The sequence below is a fragment of the Silene latifolia genome, chromosome Y (assembly GCF_048544455.1).
Source record: "Silene latifolia isolate original U9 population chromosome Y, ASM4854445v1, whole genome shotgun sequence".
NCBI lineage: Eukaryota > Viridiplantae > Streptophyta > Magnoliopsida > Caryophyllales > Caryophyllaceae > Silene > Silene latifolia.
In genome coordinates, this window is record NC_133538.1 from 198,561,273 (window position 1) to 198,581,518 (window position 20,246).

At 41.3% G+C, this 20,246-nt stretch overlaps 1 non-coding gene across 1 annotated transcript; it reads left to right on the forward strand.

Moving 5' to 3' along the window:
* The first annotated feature begins 18,729 nt into the window (after positions 1-18,729).
* Positions 18,730-18,840, forward strand: LOC141635668 (small nucleolar RNA R71). The gene has a single exon (XR_012540338.1). It is a non-coding gene; the product is annotated as a small nucleolar RNA R71 (small nucleolar RNA).
* The last annotated feature ends 1,406 nt before the right edge of the window (positions 18,841-20,246 follow it).

The window sequence follows — 20,246 nt, forward strand, 5'->3', positions numbered from 1 at the left end:
AATAGGTTGCTCCGGCGTTGATGAGGCCGAAAGGCATGACCGTGTAGCAATATGTACCCCACTCCGTAGTGAACGCAGTCTTGTGCATGTCTTCCTCAGTCATTTTAATCTGGTTGTACCCGGCATACCCGTCCATGAATGATAGGAGAGCATGTTCGGCAGTGTTGTCCACCAGAATGTCAACATGTGGCAAAGGGAAGTCGTCCTTTGGACTTGCCTTGTTCAGATCCCTGAAGTTGACGCAAACCCGAATTCGTCCGTCTTTCTTTGGTACCGGCACAATGTTGGCCACCCAATCCGAGTATTCAGACACTTTTGATGAACCCAGCCTTGAACTGTTTGTCCACTTCTTCTTTGATTTTTAAGGCCCACTCAGGATGCATCCGGCGTAGCTTCTGTTTCACAGGTTTAGCTCCAGGTTTAATGGGTATCAAGTGCTCTGCAATTTCTCTGTCAATCCCAGACATGTCTCTGTAAGACCAGGCGAACACGTCCTTGTATTCGTGGAGGAGGTCAATGAACTGTTGTCTTTCCGAGGGGTCCAGGGTTGTCCCTATCCTAAGTTCTTGAGGTGTATTGTCGGTTCCTACGTTAATAGGCTCGGTTTCCTCAATGATGGGGGTTCTGGTTTCCCGTTTGTCAAGTTCTTTGGCCAAGTGAGGTGGGTAGTCACTCAAGTCAAATTCCTCATAGTCATTCAGAATTGCATTGCAGTTAAATTGAGACGAGTCATAAGCAAACTTAGCGTTCATTAAGTTGACATGAGTGAAAAGCTCGGAGAGGACAGACATCTCGTGGTCAGTTAGAGGCGATACGACAGAAGAAGTGGCCCCTGGAACAGGCTCCAGGTTGTCACCTTTCCTGGGAGTGGGGGTGACCTTAGTAGACTCAGCCTCTGAATCAGCCACGACTTTGTGATAAAATAGTGGGAAGGGGACCTTGACTGGGACTTCCGGAGTGATAGGAGCTATAACAGACTCTGACTCCGACTCAGACTCAGATCCTTCTTCAATTTCCTCCTTGAACAGAGGGCCTTCTCCAGTTGTGATCTTGAGAATGCGGCCTTGGCGATCGGTCCACTTGATGGTCTTCCTCCGCCACAGGTGGGTTTCTCCGGTCGATGATCGGAGATCAAGGCGGTTGGATCAAACTGATTGTCTTTCAGGGCGATGTTGATGATGTCCTCATATTCGAGGCGTTTGACGTTATCTTCCCTAAAGAGTAGTGTGACAGCTTGTCCGTCGAGGCATGGTGACGGTTTGGACTCGGTTGATGCAGCTTTGATGTTGTCGGGGATAAAGTAGCAGTCCTGGAAGACTTCCACTCCCGGGTATCTAGCCTTGGCCACAGAGTCATAGATTGGCTCCGGAAAGCCGTGGTAGAGTTCAGACTCTCCATCAGGGAAGAAGTATCCATTGAGGGTTAGTTGGTATGGACGGAGGATGGCTCCGTGCTTCTTGCGTTTTCGGACTAGGAGGTTCATCTCCTGGATATCTTCGTAAGTAGGTTCGTACCCCAACCCAAAGGGAATGTTGGGGACCTTAGCCTGTTTCAAGGGAGGCAAAGGGTCCTTTCGTGGATTGAGCGGCAAACCCAGGAAATAACCCTGACGCATCATGATACGGTTGATCGTGAGGTTGGTGAACGGGTCACCATCAGAGGTTGCCGATTCATCAGTTACAGCGTTTACAGTCTGGAACCCCACATTTCATTGTCGTCCTCCTCAATGGCTTGGGAGACTACCCCTCTTCTCATAACTGCTTTGATTAGGGAAGCGGGGATCGTGATTGTTTTCCCGTTGAAGGGGACCCTGATCTTTTGGTGGAGCGTTGGGGTGACCGCTTTGACGGCGTGAATCCAGGGACGTTCCAGGAGCATGCTGAAGGATGCGTCGATGTCGACCACTTGAAAACTGGTTTGTCTTTCTAATGGCCCGGTTGCGACGGTCAAAGTGACTAGCCCAGCGACCTTGCGACGAGTGCCATCGTAGGCGCGTACTCCTTGATTCGTTGGGATTAAATCAGATTCTTTAATGCCCAGCCTGTGGGCATTTTTGAGAGGAATGACATTCACGGCGGAGCCGTCATCCACAAGGACCATCGGTATATTTTTATGGAGGCATTGTACGGTGATATACAGGGCCAGGTTAAGATTGGCTCCAAACAGGGGGATATCCTCGTCGGAGAAGACGACCGGGTTACTCAGATCAGGGGCGTCTCTCGTCATGTGTGCCACTATTTCTTCTGGGGAAGAGGTGGAGGGCACGTTTAATTTCCCCAAGGCCTGCAGCAAGGCCTGTCGGTGCTCAAAAGACGTTGCGATCAACTGCCAAATTGAGATCTCGGCTTTTGCTTTCTGGAGCTGTTTCAGGATTGAGTTCTCGGGAGCCTTTGGTTGAGTTTCCACCTCCGGGACGACTTGGTCATTCGTTGTTGGAACGACCGCTGGGTTGCTCAGATTCTGATAGGGGCGTCCGGACCGGGAGAGATGTCCGATTTCCTTCGTCCGCTTTTCCTTCCCCGGGATGACATAGACATCCTCAACATCATCCCGCCATATGCCGTTAATTTCAGGGTCTCGAGGATACCTTGGAGGGGTATTCCTCGGTGGGTAGTTCTTGTGGGGGATATTTTTGTGAGGGCGATTTTTGTGAGGGTAGTTATTTTGAGGGTAATTCTCGTGAAGGTGGTTATTTTGAAGGTGATTTTCGTGGGGTCTATGCCAGAATGATCGCGGGAGCAATCCATCCTGGGGTGGGTAGTTTTGAATGCTTGGGGAATTCTCCCTCGGACGTGGTGCCGAGGGATTGAAGATGAGTCGACGGTAGGCGTCGTCGAGTCGGGTGATTCTCTCAGAAAGGCTGGCAATGGCCTCCTCAACTTGCTGAAACATAGTGAGCATAGTGTAGGATTCATCTGTATGCATCCCTTTAACTTTAAGGATTATAACGAATTTAAAGTGATGATAACTAGTCATAAAATTAAATTGCATAAACAAGATCGTAAAGGATTAAGAAATAACCTTAGGTCCTAGCTTTTATGGCCTATGAACAATATCGCAATGATATTCTCCTATCAGTTGCACCCAAGATGATATGAGAAATGCCCTTTGATTATGCTAAAATCGATCCAAAAATTAACTGATTAATTAGGTTTTTTGTGTTTTTAGATGAGAGGCAAAGAAAAATGAGTTAGAATGAATTAGGTTAGAAAAATCACCACTAATCCCTCTTAAACCGTGTATGAGGTAGATTAGGGTAGATTTTTCTTTCTAATTATTCGGCCCAAATCCCGAAATAGCAAGGAGTATAATCTCCTTATTTTCGGTTATTCCAAAATGTAAAAAATGTGTAAATTGTCATCTAGTGAGGATCGAACCCATGACCTCTTGGTTTGAGTACCCTCACTATTACCACTATGACACATTCATCTTGTTGATATTAAATATAACCGATTACATTTAATTACGAATTAACAGATTAATTCGTCCAAACTAACATTACATACATTTAATTAAATATAACTTATTATATTCAATTTACGAATTGACAATTAATTCGTCTCAACTAATAATAATTAATCTTCATTAAATAATTGTCTCATCAACACATTGACTAACTTTTTAGTCATATAAGGCATCAATGTGATTATATTTCTATAACCACATCTCTCAAACACATCCTATAGGTGTGACCTTTAAGGACCAGTTGATCACCGCCATCTGTATGATAATAACGTCAAACTTTCTAGCAAGCCAACCGTTATTAGATAATCGTTAATCAACTGATTAAAATACGAAGTATACCCTTGTGAACCTTTAAGAGATTTATTAATGTTATCACACTAATTTGTGGAGGACACAAGCTCCAAAAAACTCCCACTTGTCCTTACAAGTGTATGTGCGATAACCGATTCTCATATCCTAAAATTTCTCCCACTCAATGTAAAACAATTTGCAAATCCGGATTCACAAAGGTCGTATTTTACAAACGATCTGTATCAAGAGTGGTTTCCGCTACTAGAGAGTAACTTAACTGATAAACGAATCATCATTCGAGCATGGCCATGCATTTCAGTTATAACTCCTCGAGTGGCCCTGAGAAATAACTATACCTGATAAGGGTTGGATATTTTCCTCGACTCGAATCCTGCAGATGTAAGCACAGTATGAAATGACAGAAAAAATCTACTTAGCCTCCAGTTATGGCAGACCGTGAGAAAGAAACCAAAGTCACCCAAAAACTGCCTTAAACTCAAGAGACAGTCGATAGTCAAAAGAATCGACTCTAGGAACACAATGGATGTCCTATCCACGACCTGGCACCGAATGTTTTTAAACATTTAGGACTCCATTACGTTGTCACAAAAAGTTGTCCTACGAGGTATCGTTATAATCTCGCATCTGTGATCGATCAGTCAACCGTTTGACTTATGGCTCGTTGAACCCACCATCAATCAACTGACAATATAATAGCCGGAGTTATCAGCTCACATTGGCGATTACAGACCAAAACAAATATAATGTAATTCAGTTCACTTTTTGGCGTTCAATGTTGTCAGTACAATCCACATGAAAAACAAAATATTATAAAACCGATGAAGTTATAAATAGTTTATGAAAAAGATAACGTATCGAATTCATAATCAACTACTATAACTCAGGTACACGTTTAATTCTCATGGAAATAACGTGCCCTCCATGCTTATCATATTTCAATGGCTCAGTAGTAGAATCTGCTATAACTTCCTGTTTGGAACTAATCCAGCTGACCGCAGCACCATTAAGAGTAACAACAAATCTAGGCTGAGATTTCTAATCATCTCGATCCGTTTGGAAGCTAGCATCTGCGTAACCGATTGCGCATAGCTTAGTATCTCCTCCATAAGTCAATACCCTATCCTTAGTCCTCCATAGGTACTTGAGGATATTTTTAACAGCTATCCAATATGTTTCACCTGGATTCTTTTGGTACCGACTCGTCATACTCAATGCATATGCCACGTCTGGACGTGTGCATATCATGGCATACATGATTGATCCTATTGCAGATGCATAAGGAACACGACTCATGCGCTCAATCCCTTCAGGCGTCGTGGGTGACTGAGACTTGCTCAACTGCATCCCAGACGTCATTGGAAGGTTCCCCTTCTTGGAGTTGGTCATGCTGAACCCCTCAAGAATCTTATCCAAATAAGACTCCTGACTAAGTGATAACGTCCGTCGTGATCTATCTCGGTAGATACGGATTCCCAAAATGCGTTGTGTCTCACCCAGATCTTTCATCTGGAAATGGTTCTTCATCCATTCTTTAACCGAAGATAGGAGAGGAATGTCATTCCCAATCAGGAGTATGTCATCGACATAAAATATCAAGAATACAATCTTGCTCCCACTCGACCTGATATATAAGCATGGTTCTTCGACCGATCGAGTGAAACCATACTCTTTTATCACCTGGTCGAAACGATGATTCCAACTTCGAGAAACTTGCTTAAGTCCATAAATGGAGCGCTTAAGCTTGCATACTTTCTTAGGATGTTCAGGATCTATAAAACCTTCGGGTTGCACCATGTACAACTCTTCCTCCAAATAACCGTTTAAGAAGGCGGTTTTTACATCCATTTGCCAAATTTCATAGTCATGAAAGGCGGCAATCGCTAAGATTGTCCGAATGGAACGTAGCATGAGTACAGGTGCAAAAATCTCATCATAATGCAATCCGTGCACTTGAGTGAAACCTTTTGCCACTAGTCGTGCCTTATAGGTATCTGGTTGCGCGTCTACAGAACGCTTTATTTTGTAAAGCCATTTGCACTGTAGAGGTTTTACCTTATTAGGTAAATCAACTAGATTCCATACGTTATTCTCATACATGGAGTCCATCTTGTATTGCATGGCTTCGAGCCATAGCTTTGAGTCGGAACAGGTCATGGCACCTTTATAGGTAACGGGTTCATTACTCTCCAGGAGTAAAACGTCATTCTCCTCGACCATACTAATGTATCTGTCCGGAGGATGAGAGACTCTACCCGACCTTCTAGGTTCCTCAGGAATATTAACCGTATCATCAGTTGGAGGAATAACTTCCTTCATCGGAATAACTTCCTTCATCCGTTCCTCGGTTGTTGGTTCTGGAATCTCCGACAGCTCGATGGTTCTATTACTCGTTTTGTTCTCGAGAAATTCTTTCTCTAAGAACGTCGCACTAGCCGCAACAAAAACTCGATGTTCGGTAGGCGAATAGAAGTAATGACCAAATGTTCCTTTTAGATAACCTATAAAGTATGTCTTGACCGATCGCGGGCCGAGCTTATCCTCGTGTCTCCACTTGACATAAGCCTCGCAGCCCCAAACCCGAATAAAGGACAAGTTAGGGACCGTTCCCTTCCACATTTCATATGGAGTCTTGTCGACAGCTTTAGTCGGACTTCGGTTAAGTATAAGAGCAGCTGACAAAAGAGCAAAACCCTATAATGAATCAGGCACTACCGTGTGACTCATCATGGATCGAACCATATCAAGTAAGGTTCGATTTCTCCGTTCGGACAGACCATTTAATTGAGGTGTTCTAGGTGGAGTTAACTGTAGAACGATTCCACAGTCTTTAAGGTGTTGATCAAACTCATTTAAAAGATATTCGCCACCCCGATCTGAACGGAGTGCTTTAACCTTTCTATCCAGTTGGCTCTGTACCCTGTTCTGGTATTCCTTGAATTTCTCAAAGAACTCACTTTTATGCTTCATTAAGTAGAAATATCCGTATTTACTCAAATCGTCCGTGAAAGTGATAAAATATCTATAGCCATCTCTAGCGGTAATTGACATAGGTCCACAAACATCAGTATGTATGAGTCCTAATAGGTCACTAGCGTACATTCCAACACCTTTGAAGGAAATTCGAGTCATTTTGCCAATGAGACATGATTCACACGTGCCATATGTAGAAAATTCGAAAGTGGGAATAGTCCCATTATCGACGAGTTTCTTTACATGTTTCTTATTTATGTGTCCCATTCGACAATGCCATAGATAGGTTTGATCTTTGTCACCAACCTTTAATTTCTTATTATTCACGTGTAATACTTCCGTGGTTTGATCTAAGATGTGAATTCCATTCATGGAAACTGCTTTGCCATAAATCATTTCATTAAAAAGAAAATACAGGTATTATCCTTTATTGAAAATGCAAAACCATCTATATCGAGTACGGAAATAGAAATAATGTTCTTAGATAAACTAGGTACATAGTAACAGTTATTTAAAAATAACTCAAAACCACTAGGGAGTTGGATTACATATGTTCCCTTCGAGACAGCAGCAACTCGTGCTCCATTCCCGACTCGCAGGTCCACATCACCCTTTTCGAGAGGTATGATGTTCTTTAGGCCCTGCAAATGATTACATAGATGAAACCCACAACCAGTATCAAGTACCCAAGTTCCCAAACTTGCATGGTTAATCTCAATCATATGAATATAAGATGACATACCAACAGGAACGACGCGGCCTGCTTTGATGTCCTCACGGTACACGGGACAGTTCCTCCTCCAATGTCCAGTCTTGTGACAATGGTGTCACTCAATGTCACTGATACCGTCGTTTTGTATCAAAATTAAATTTATAATTCCAAACTAAAACTATAGCTAGTGATAGTAAGGGTCGAACCACAGAGAGACAAGATTAATTTTGTTTGCTATTTTTCAGTCTATAAAAGTAACAATTAGATGGGGGGTTTGAAATTGGTTGATTCTAATGACTAATTGCTAAATATGAAATTTCTCAACAAGATAAAAAGAAGATCGGGAACTTCGGTTCACCATGGCTAAGGTCAGGTCAATAAGGTAGCAAAGGTCTTACAATACGGTCTCAGGGAATATGAGCAAGCCTTTCGATCAATGCTCAAATTTACCTTACGGTCTACTAATTCCCAAGAATTTCTCAAAGCTTTCACTCAAAGGAAATTCCAATCTAATGATAATTTAAAGGGTTATTTAATAAAAATACTCTGAACTATGTGAGTACTTCTCAAAATACTCCGAACTCTATTTTAACTACCAATAAAACAAACAATAACACTTATTCTCTTATACTAGAATTGGTTGACCGGCTACATGCTAAGAAGGTGAAATTTTCTTTTTACACCTCTCTTAACTGATTTTATTTTTTCTGTAAACCCCTCTTTTTCTTTTACACCTTTTTTTAATCTTTTTAATCCCTCTTTTTTATTCCTTTCCCTTACCTCTTCAAGTAATTTCCATTAAAGATCTCCCTCTTTTCCAAGCCTTTTGTTCTTTTTGCAATCACCATAGCAACAATAGCAAGGTCATTGGTGCGGAAGATAATAAAGATGAACAACACCTTTTTTTATTAAGGAATTTGGTAATGGTTATGCTAAATCCTAAGATCCAGATTTGTAAAGAGCCCAACAATCTCTACAATCCTATTCTTCTTTTTTCTATCTTTCAATTCCTCTTTTCTGGGGTTTCGGTTTTATTGATTTGGGTATCAAAGAATTAAACTTTTTGATTCATTTCTTACTTTTTTTTTCATCTATAGGATATAAATGTAAAGGTTCAGATTGTTTGGTAGGTTTAATTTGTTTGTAGGAGCGCTTGAGGAAGAATGGATAAAAGATGATCCACTCGTCCACAGTTGAAATGGAAGAGGGAAGGTTAAATTTGAAAAGAAAAAATTAGTTGAATAATTGGGAAAGGAGGGAGATGAAGACTAATAAAAGGGGAAAAAGTGGTCCCGCGATCATACTTACCTGCTATAACAAGTAATAAAAACACCATTCTAATATGGGAGAAGGGATGTAATTGTTGGTTTTATTGACAGTTAAAATAAAGGTTGTAGTATTTTAAGAAGCACTTACATAGTTCAGAGTACTCTTGTTAAATAACCCTAATTTAAATTGCTAATCTTTCAATCTAGTAAAAGGGTTTATCAAAAGACAACAAGAACGATATGGAAGAATTCATGCTAACCAAATAATCCTAATTTACGCCATGGCTCACCTCGTTCCCAATCGAAACAATTAGCTACGCATAATAAAAACTATAACAATTATAAAATTGAAAGCAAGGAACAAGATCGACATAATTGAAACTGAATTAAAGACAAAAGGCAATAGATGAATTGCTGGAATTAAATTGGTAAAACAAGAATTGAAATAACAAGAATTAAAAGAAGGAAGAATTTGCATAAACTTACTAATTAAAATGATGAACAAAGTAATCGAATTCGAGGTTTTCCGTTTCCCAAGCTAGATCTAAAAACTGAGTTCCTCAATAATGAAAAGCATAACCTAATAATTGCTGCGTTCTACTGATAAAGATGCCCAAAAGTTAATTACAAATTGGGCTTTTAAAAAGTCCAACACGATGAATTAGTTCTCAGCTCGCAGTTTGGTCGATCGACCGGTCAGCATGGTCGATCGACTGGTGATAGCAGTCCAGTAACGTCTGATGAATCTCCTTGGTCGATCGACTGTGGATGCTGGTCGATCGACTGGTTGAGCTGTGTATAAACACCTTCTTCCCTTCAAGAACAACGTCTTCACTCCAAGCACGCATCCCGAGGTGAGTGAGTACGAACCTCCTTCTTCCAAGCTTCCCTGAAGTTGCCTCCACGATTTAGGCTTGATTTAACTTACTTCCACTCATTCCTACAATAAATCATAGAAAATGCAAAGTAAACCGTTTCGGGAGAAATAGTAGCTTAAAGCTAACAAATACGCATGGAAATACGTGCCAAAACTACAAATAAAGTGTATAGAATATGCACGTATCAAATCTCCCCAAACCAAACCTTGCTTGTCCCCAAGCAAGCACTATGACCCATATGAAAACCTCATGGAAAAGAGTATATCTCAGAGCTAGCTACAAGTCAATGCCAAACCGTTTAATGCACATAGACAACTACCGCAAAGCTCAAATCAAGTGAACAAATTTATGCATATCATGGAATTAAATCGGGCGTTCGACCTTGCAAGACTCATAAATTCGGACTCTCCCGGGTCACTCTTCCCTCAACAAAGAAAATGGTAAGAATATATGTAGAAGAGAGGGAATAAAATTACAGACTCTCACCTAGACTGCGACCCACAAAACATGTATGCTTGACTAGTATGAATAATGATTCTAGCTACCGTACACACGCATAACCACCGTCAAGGACTATTACATGCCGAACTATTGCAAGATTTGGATATGTGAGGCTAAGTGGGAGAGAAAGGGCAAAACAAGTATGGAAATGTGAAGGTAAGAGCCAAGCTAGTACCTAACAAACCATCAAAAACCGTATCCCGTTCCTCCAACTCGAAATATAAACCATGCCTTTAAAAGACTAGGCAACACAATATCCCAAAACAAACACCTCCAATTCATAAAAATGAGCACATGAGGTGTATTCTTGACTCAGCCGAATTATTATTTTTTCAAATTTCTTATTATCCTTTTTTTTTCTTTTCTTTTCATTCTTTTTTTTTTTTCACTTCTGAGCTGGTGGTCGATCGACCAGTGATGGCAGTCGATCGACCACCCTGTGCAATCCAGTGCTCTCTGCCCAGGTCAACAACTTCTCTTTTTTTTTTCATTTTTTTTTTCTTTCCAGCTGACGCATTAGCAAATCCTTCACTTCTCATCAACACTCACTCCATCAGTACAAAACGAACCAAAACCGCTTACAATTCGACAAAATCCTCTACTACTTCCTAGCTTGGCACAATGGTAGGCTAAGTATGGGATGTAGTTAAGGGCAACTGGCAGATATGGCTTATAGTGGAGTTAATGGGGTAAAATAAGAAAGGGGAAGATGCAATAGTTCTCAAAACATGCAATACCGACCACAAACCGATGCGTATAGGCAATAAGCAATCAAAACTCATACACGTGCAAAACATGAGATGAAGGGAGTACTACTCTCAATCCTAAATTAACCGGTCATGAATGTCACCAGTTATAGGCTCTTCATCTCAGAAAGTATAAGTAGTTTGCCAAAAGTAATGAGTCAAGTCTAATTACCCGAAATGAATTCCATAACAAAATTTGAAAAATCACTTTTAATTCTCGCTAAGCAGCTGTGAAAAGGCAAGGAATGGCATATTTGACTAATAGTGCAAAATCATCATTAATAAACTCCAATCCGACTCAACTATATGCAAAAGTAAACGTGATATTTTTGATTTTTTATTAATTTTTTCAATTTTTTCTTTGTTTTTTTTTTTGAAATAACACAAATGCAAGCTAAAGTGAATTAAACGTGTGACTGAAATGCAATAAAAACAAATGCAGATGCAAAAGACATATGCAAATACCCTCCCCAAACCAAAACGCACAATGTCCTCATTGTGCTCAGCAGCAAATCACCGGCAAAAATAGGGAAGAATAAAAGCAAAACAAAATAAAAAGAAACTAATAAGGAAGGATCGGAAACTCACAAAAGAATACCTCCCCAAACCAGCCAAAAACGGGGAGGTCACCAGCTTCTAATCGCCACCGTCGTACTCCTCACCACTAGACTCTCCGGACCCTGAGTCATCCTCCTCGTCCGCCTCAGCAGCAGCGGCAGTGGCTCTCCTGGAAGTGAAGGCAGCAGCAGTAGTAGGAGGAGGTCTCCTGGCAGGCAGAGGGTACCCACCCACCGGGGGAACAAAGTAGGAAGGGTGAGTCCAGGCACCCTGTAGGAGCATCCCCGTCCGAGCTAACTCCTCGTAGACTGGGTACAGGGCTAGGGCCGTGTCTAGCCTGTGCTGGTCAAAGCTCCTGCACAAATCACTCAACACACGTGACATCCCTCTTTGGTCCATGACCGGAGGGACAACCAAAGGTGTAGGTGGTCGAAAAGTGGCCGGGTAACCGGTGGGAGCAGAAGTGGAGGAAGAGGGTGTCTGTGAAGAGGAGGTACGAGCTCTCCTCGAGGTGCTAGCAGTAGTGGTGCCCGCCCTGATAGGGAGCCTGTAGCTAGGCAAGGGCGGGCGAGCTGCCCCCTGAACAGTGGTAAGGGGCAGGATAGGAGGGTAGCCAAGGACAGGGATGGGGTCACAGATGAAAGAATCGATCTTCCACCGTCTCCTACTATCGACCCAATGCACAGCCCTCGCGTATGCAAGGTCCATGAAAAGTAGGTCAGGGTCAATAGGGGCCTCCTCTCGAGGGAAAAGTAGAACGAGACAGTTGGCGATACGTGTCACCAATCCGCCACAAGCAATAGTGGTCAAAGTGCCCTCACTAACAGTCTGAAAGTGAGCGGCAGTCAAATAAGCGATGTTATAGATACGGGCTATCCGACTTTCAATGTTCAGATAGCCCGCCAAGATAGACAGTTCGATGTTATTCACATTATTTGACTCTTTACGGCCGAAAATGGTATTACCCATTAGCCGTAGAAAATAACGAAGAGAGGGCAAGTGGACGGAAGTGCCTGTCCTTTTAGGCCCGTAAAAGTCACTAATGCAAGACCACATGACTCGGTGAACATCAGAGGTATCTGAGGTTCTACCCTCGAAATAAAGACCCAGAAAACCAGCAAAATCGGCTAATGTAAGATTTGGTCTAAACCACAAGGAGGCGAATGTAATTTCTAATTGTCTAATTTAGTCTAAGGTAATGAAAGTGGAGGTTGAATTAATTTGGTCTATACTAATAGCAATAAAAGACTATAAACTAAATAAACGGATAAAACAGATAAAAGAAGGGGTACTAGGATGGTCGGTTCACTATAGTTTCGGCGGCAGCAAACTAAGTCGGTCTAAATCAAACACATGAGGCGGAAAACAAGCGGTCCTCTCGGTCCACTCTTAACAGATAGCATCTTTCGATCTCGCTATAAGTCCCTAATATCACTAATACCGACTCTCGTCCTGAAAAGCGACTAATAATCTAAACTTTACCTATCTTTCGATCTCAGCATAGTTTAGTCATTTTAATTGGTGATCTAACAATTGTCCCTATCTCTCGATCTAATGGGTCAGTCAAATCCTAAACATTCAACTAGTCGTGTGCACTCGATTTGTCGAATAAAGAATTAAAACAATTAAAACGAAAGTAAAACCCCACGAGGTCAGTCGATCGACTGACACGCGATTCAGGCCGCATTATTCTACGCCGCCTACACTATAATTCCCCTACATCCTAGCACGAATAATTTAGCTACTCATACTAAGAATGATAACAACAATAAGATTGATGAAATAAACAGAAGAATTCATAATTAAAACTACAGAACAAAAGGCTAGCATAAAACGATAATTATGGTTTCGGGAACTAACTAACAATTCTATATCTATGAATGCAAATAAAGTAATAAACTGGAAATTAGAACAGAAGAAATACCGAAATTTGCAGAAGGATTGTAACGGAATGATTGAAAGAACAACGAAAATCCAATGCGAAATAATATCCCGAACCCTAATTATTCGATAAACTAAACTGAATGTAAAACTAGGTAAATTTCTGAATGAATATCTCTGTAAGCTAGGTTACGTTATATAGCAAACCAACGTAACACTTATTATTAAAACCTAAAACACAATGGGCTTCAAGTTCCTCGATCTTTTAATTCTCGTCTGAAGCAGCGATGTGGTCGATCGACCATGATACCTAGTCGATCGACTGCCCTGAGCTGAACAGTAGCTTCTGGATCCCGTGGGTTGGTCGATCGACGGGTATCAAATTTTGTAAATAGGAAATTCATTTCTGCCACTTCAATTTCCCGTTCCTCTCGCATGAAAATTCAGTAAACCACTTCAGCGCTTTGCATAAATTAAATTCCTGGAAAAATTCTCAAAGACGTACATTTTTCAAACCAAGCAATTACTAAAAAGAAATAAATAAAGCTCAAAATGCAAATGAAATGAAATAACAAAATAAAATTCCTATTTACAAAAAAATTACAACCCGGGTTGCCTCCCGGTTAGCGCTGGTTTAAGAGGTCCCACACGACCTTTTTACCTCACTTTGCATCATCTGATAACGGGTCGAAGTACAATACCTCGACTTTCCCAACATATTCATTTGATCCGTGATAATGCTTCACATATTGGCCATTAACTTTGAACCTTTCTCCAGCAGAGGTCTCCAATTCAACTGATCCGAACTTTGTGACTGCTGTGACCGTGTAAGGGCCAGTTCACCTGGATTTCAGCTTACCAGGAAATAAACGGATACGAGCTTTAAAAAGAAGTACCTTATCGCCAATATGGAAATCGCGCTTGATGATTCTCTTGTCGTGCCAGCGCTTTGTTTTCTCTTTGTAGATCCTTGCATTGTCATAGGCCAGCAGCCTGAATTCCTCTAGCTCATTCAGCTGTGTCATACGTTTCTCACGAGAGAGGTTAGGATCCAAATTCAAATCACAAATAGCCCACCAAGGCTTACGCTCTAACTCAACAGGTAAATGACATGTCTTACCATAAGTCAATCGGTATGGTGACATCCCGATTGGCGTCTTAAACGCGGTTCTATAAGCCCATAAGACATCATCTAACTTAAGAATCCAATCATTCCGTGATTTAGAAACAACTTTGGCTAAGACTTCTTTCAATTCTCTGTTAGAAACCTCAACCTGACCACTAGTTTGGGGATGATACCCCAAACCTCTACGATGTTGGACACCGAATTTAGTCAATAAAGCACCAAGTTGTTTCTCTTTAAAATGCATTCCACCATCGCTAATGACAACCCGAGGGACACCAAAACGAGAGAAAATAATCTTTTTAAACAGTTTAATCACGGCTTTTGCATCGCAATGGGAGTAGCAACAGCTTCCACCCATTTGGACACATAATCTATAGCTACGAGGATATATTTATTACCTTGACTGCTCGTAAAGGGTCCTTGATAATCAATGCCCCAGACATCGAAAATCTCAACCTCAAGAATGCCTACCTGTGGCATCTCATGTCTCTTGGAAATATTCCCCGATCTTTGACAAGCATCGCACTCAGCAACAAAATTGCGACAATCTGCATGCAAAGTTGGCCAATAGAAACCAGATTGGAGTACCTTAGCCACAGTCCGGGACGGACCATGGTGACCACCATAGGCAGAAGAGTGGCAAGCTTCTAGGATATCATTCACCTCCCATTGAGGCACGTATCTCCGGATGAGACCGTCTGCGCATTCCTTGAAAACATAAGGATCATCCCAAAAGTATTGTCTAGCATCATAAGCGGACCGCTTCTTTTGCTGCCATGAAAGCTCGGGTGGTATCCTACCTGTCACAGCAAAGTTAGCAAAATCAGCAAACCACAGAGGTGGATAAGACCCTGAAGTAGTAATAGCTAATAGACTCTCATCAGGAAAGGAATCATTAATAGGTAACGAATCCTCTCTTTCTGTCAGCTGCAGACGAGATAAGTGGTCAGCCACCACATTCTCAGCTCCTTTCTTATCTTTGATCTCCAAATCAAACTCCTGCAAAAGGAGTATCCACCTCAAAAGCCTCGGCTTCGCATCTTTCTTAAGAAAGAGAGTCTTTAATGCTGCATGGTCAGTATAAACAGTAACCTTAGAACCTAATAAATAAGACCGAAATTTGTCTAAGGCAAAAACTACAGCTAGAAAATCTTTCTCAGTGGTATAATAGTTGACTTGAGCCTCATCCAGAGTTCGGCTCGCATAGTATATGGCATTCAAAGCTTTATTCTTTCGCTGTCCCAAAACTGCACCAATTGCATAATCGTTGGCATCACACATGATCTCAAATGGGAGATCCCAATCAGGCGGCTGAATAATTGGTGCAGAAATTAGAGCCTCCTTCAACCTGTTAAAAGCTAAAAGGCATTCATCAGTAAACTCAAAGACAGCATCCTTAAGGAGCAATTGTGTAAGTGGTTTAGCAATTTTTGAAAAGTCCTTAATGAAACGCCGATAGAAACCAGCGTGACCAAGGAAACTCCTCACTCCTTTAACATTCACGGGAGGAGGCAATTGCTCAATCACCTGCACTTTTGCTTTGTCAACATGTATACCCTTATCAGTAATCAGATGCCCTAACACAACTCCCTCATTAACCATAAACTGACACTTTTCCCAGTTTAAAACAAGATTAACATCAATACAACGCTGCATGACTTTATCAAGGTTGGCTAAACAACAATCAAAGTCACTACCATAAACTGAGAAATCATCCATGAATACCTCCATAATGTTCTCTATATAATCAGAAAAAATCCCCATCATGCACCTCTGAAAGGTAGCAGGGGCGTTACACAATCCGAAAGGCATTCTACGGTATGCAAAAACACCCGTGGACGGGTTAAAGTGGTCTTACTCGATCATCTCGGATGAATAGGGATCGAAAGAACCTGAATATCCGTCTAGAAAATAGAAAAATTTGTTAGAAGCAAGTCTTTCAGTCATTTGGTCAACAAAAGGGAGAGGGAAATGGTCTTTCTTGGTGGCGGCATTCAACTGTCTATAATCAATGCACATCCGCCACCCCGTCACTACTCGTGTTGGTATTAATTCATTTTTCTCATTTTTAACCAAGGTAGTCCCTCCTTTCTTCGGGACTACTACCCGAATCGGGCTAACCCACTTGGAGTTGCCAACTGTATAAATAATACCGGCATCGAGTAGTTTCATCACCTCGGCCATAACAACTTCCTCGCATCTTTGGGTTCAACTTGCGTTGACCCCGTCTCGTAAGGCTTGTGGCCTTCCTCCACTCTATCTTGTGCATGCAAACATCGGGTGATGCCCTTAATATCATCCAAAGAGTAACCTAGAGCCTTCATGTTTTTCTTAAGCACACACATCAAAGCATAAATTTGGTTATCATTAAGCTTAGCACTAACAATAGCCGGGTATCGCTTCTCGTATCATCTAGGAAAACATACTTAAGATTAGGAGGAAGTGGCTTACGCTCTGGCACTTTTACCTCTACAAAGATAGACAGAATCGGCTTCAATGGTATAGCAAGTGTTCACCAAATTCTCGTTGGCCAGGCTCAAGAGCATCTCATCTTCTTCTTCTGTGAGCTCGTAGCTTTCCATTGAGGCTACCAATGCACTGGCTCCTCAAAGCATTCTCCGTATTTCCTGCACACTCATCTGAACCAGTTAGATCAGCTAAGGGATCCTTAGCTAAGGATTCCCTCCAATTGTAACTAACAGCCCTGTCAACAATATCAATGGAATAACACGTATCATCGTCAGCAGTCGCCTTGTGAGCAAGACTGAACTCAATAGTGTCATCCCCTACCTCTAAGGTGATGGTTCCGCGTTTGACATCTATTACTGTTGATTGTATGTAAAAACGGTCTACCTAAAATAATAGGTATCTGACTGTCCTCTGCAATGTCCAAAACAACGAAATCGACAGGAATAAAAAAACTTACCCACTCGAACGGGTACATCCTCTAGAACTCCTATAGGTCTCTGAGTCGATCTATTTGCCATTTGAACGGTAATATCAGTCACCTTAAGTCTACCAATATTTAACCTTTCGCAAACAGAATACGGCATGACACTGACACTGGCCCCTAAATCACAAAGGGCCTTTCCAATTTCGTGGTTACCTATAGTGCAAGGAATTGAGAAACTATTCGGGTCCTTTAATTTGGGTGGTATATTAATTTGCGAAAGAGCATTGCATTCTTCCACAAAAGCAACATTACCATCATCACAAAAATTTCTCTTACGATTTAAAATGTCTTTCATAAATTTAGCGTAAGAGGGTACCTGGGTAATTAAATCAGTGAAAGGAATCGTTACCTCGAGATTCTGGACCATCCCCATAAACTTACCAAACTTGCGCTCCAGCTTAGTATTCTTTAAACGCTCCGGATACGGGACTGCAACACTGGCCGTAGGATCAGTAACCTTCGGCTGCTATAAGTTTAAAACCTCCGTCAAATCATCTATAAGTGTAGAATCATGCAAACTAGTCGACGGATTTGCATCCTGCACTGGAATCCCGGTCGATCGACTGGTAGGAGTGGTCGATCGACCAGTCTTGCTGGGCGTGAACAGTTCCTGGACAGAAGCCTCTTCGACAGGAATCTTAGTCGATCGACTGACAATGTTGGTCGATCGACTGCTCATGCTGGGTGTGAATAGTTTCTGATCAGAAACTTTTTTATCTGACACATCAGTCGATCGACTGATAGTTGTGGTCGATCAACCAGAAGTACTGGCAATTCAGCTCGTTTTTGCATCAGAAATTAAACTAGCCTCTTTATCATTTTCCGAGTCTCCTCTTGGCTTGTCGGGACCTTCATAAGAGAGGCCACTTCTGAGATTAATGGCATTGATCGTTTCAATTGGCCCTTCACATTTGCTTGAAGAATTGGCGACTTGCTTAGCCTCTATATTCTCCAACTGCTTCACAAAATTTATTGAGGACTCAATCCCGGCTGCTTCTATATTCGCCACTTGAACCAAAAGAGTTTGGACCATTTCTCTCAACTTCGCGGTCTCATCTGAATTATGGGCAGGAATTTCAACTCCTTCCTTGGAAGCTTCAGAGACCTCGAGCCTCTCGAGACGGGTAGTAATAGAAGTAATGAGTGTCACAACGGTTCTCATTTCATCACTTTGCTTTCGTGAATTTCCACGTGAGCTCCCAAACTCAGCTCTATGGACCGCCATCTCCTCAATAGTGTTCCAACCTCTATTCTGACCGGTATTGTTTTGGAACCTACCATTCGCAGCTGCGTCCAGGATGACCTTGTAATCATCATATAAAGCATTGTAGAATAAGTTGCAAAGATACCCTTCTTTGGAAGCCATGGTGAGGGACAAACTCGGACCAAACCTTTGAAACGTCCCCATGCCTCACAAAAACCCTCATCGACTTCTTCTTTGGAAATTTGTAATTTTACTCCTCAAGGCATCGAGTCTTTGAAAGCGGGAAGTACTTCTTGTAGAAGGCTAATGCTAGAGATGTCCAATCTGTGACTCATTTGCTACCCTATCAAGGTAGCGGTACCAATCTCGTCTTAGAATCCTTCAAGGAGTATAAAAACATCACCCCTTAACTTCATCCCGAGTCACCCCACTGGTATAGGTATGGAACAAGCATGAGTACGTGAAAATTTCCATGTGTTTCAAGGGGTCCTCATCTGGTAAACTAGCAAACTGATTTCGCTCCACTAAATCGATATAAGAGGAACGAAATTCGAAGTTACCGGTAGTAGGGGTAGGTAACTGGTGCCCCTTTGGAAGATGGTGTTCCTTTGGTCAAGATTATCATATATTGTAGCCATATTCGCAGAATCGAGAGTACTCAAGCCTTCCTCTCAAAAACCTGTCTTCTAACAGTGCAAAAGCAAAACTAGAAGCAAAGGTAAGCAACGGCCTCAAGGAACCAAAGTTCCTTGAGATAAGAAAAATAAACTAAAAATAAAGCAAACGAGAATTACACGTCTCCCCGTGACGGCGCGCAAAATTTGATACCGTCGTTTTGTATCAAAATTAAATTTATAATTCCAAACTAAAACTATAGCTAGTGATAGTAAGGGTCGAACCACGGAGAGACAAGATCAATTTTGTTTGCTATTTTCAGTCTATAAAAGTAACAATTAGATGGGGGGTTTGAAATTGGTTGATTCTAATGACTAATTGCTAAATATGAAATTTCTCAACAAGATAAAAAGAAGATCGGGAACTTCGGTTCACCATGGCTAAGGTCAGGTCAATAAGGTAGCAAAGGTCTTACAATACGGTCTCAGGGAATATGAGCAAGCCTTTCGATCAATGCTCAAATTTACCTTACGGTCTACTAATTCCCAAGAATTTCTCAAAGCTTTCACTCAAAGGAAATTCCAATCTAATGATAATTTAAATTACTAATCTTTCAATCTAGTAAAAGGGTTTATCAAAAGACAACAAGAACGATATGGAAGAATTCATGCTAACCAAATAATCCTAATTTACGCCATGGCTCAACTCGTTCCCAATCGAAACAATTAGCTACGCATAATAAAAACTATAACAATTATAAAATTGAAAGCAAGGAACAAGATCGACATAATTGAAACTGAATTAAAGACAAAAGGCAATAGATGAATTGCTGGAATTAAATTGGTAAAACAAGAATTGAAATAACAAGAATTAAAAGAAGGAAGAATTTGCATAAACTTACTAATTAAAATGATGAACAAAGTAATCGAATTCGAGGTTTTCCGTTTCTAAAGCTAGATCTAAAAACTGAGTTCCTCAATAATGAAAAGCATAACCTAATAATTGATGCGTTCTACTGATAAAGATGCCCAAAAGTTAATTACAAATTGGGCTTTTA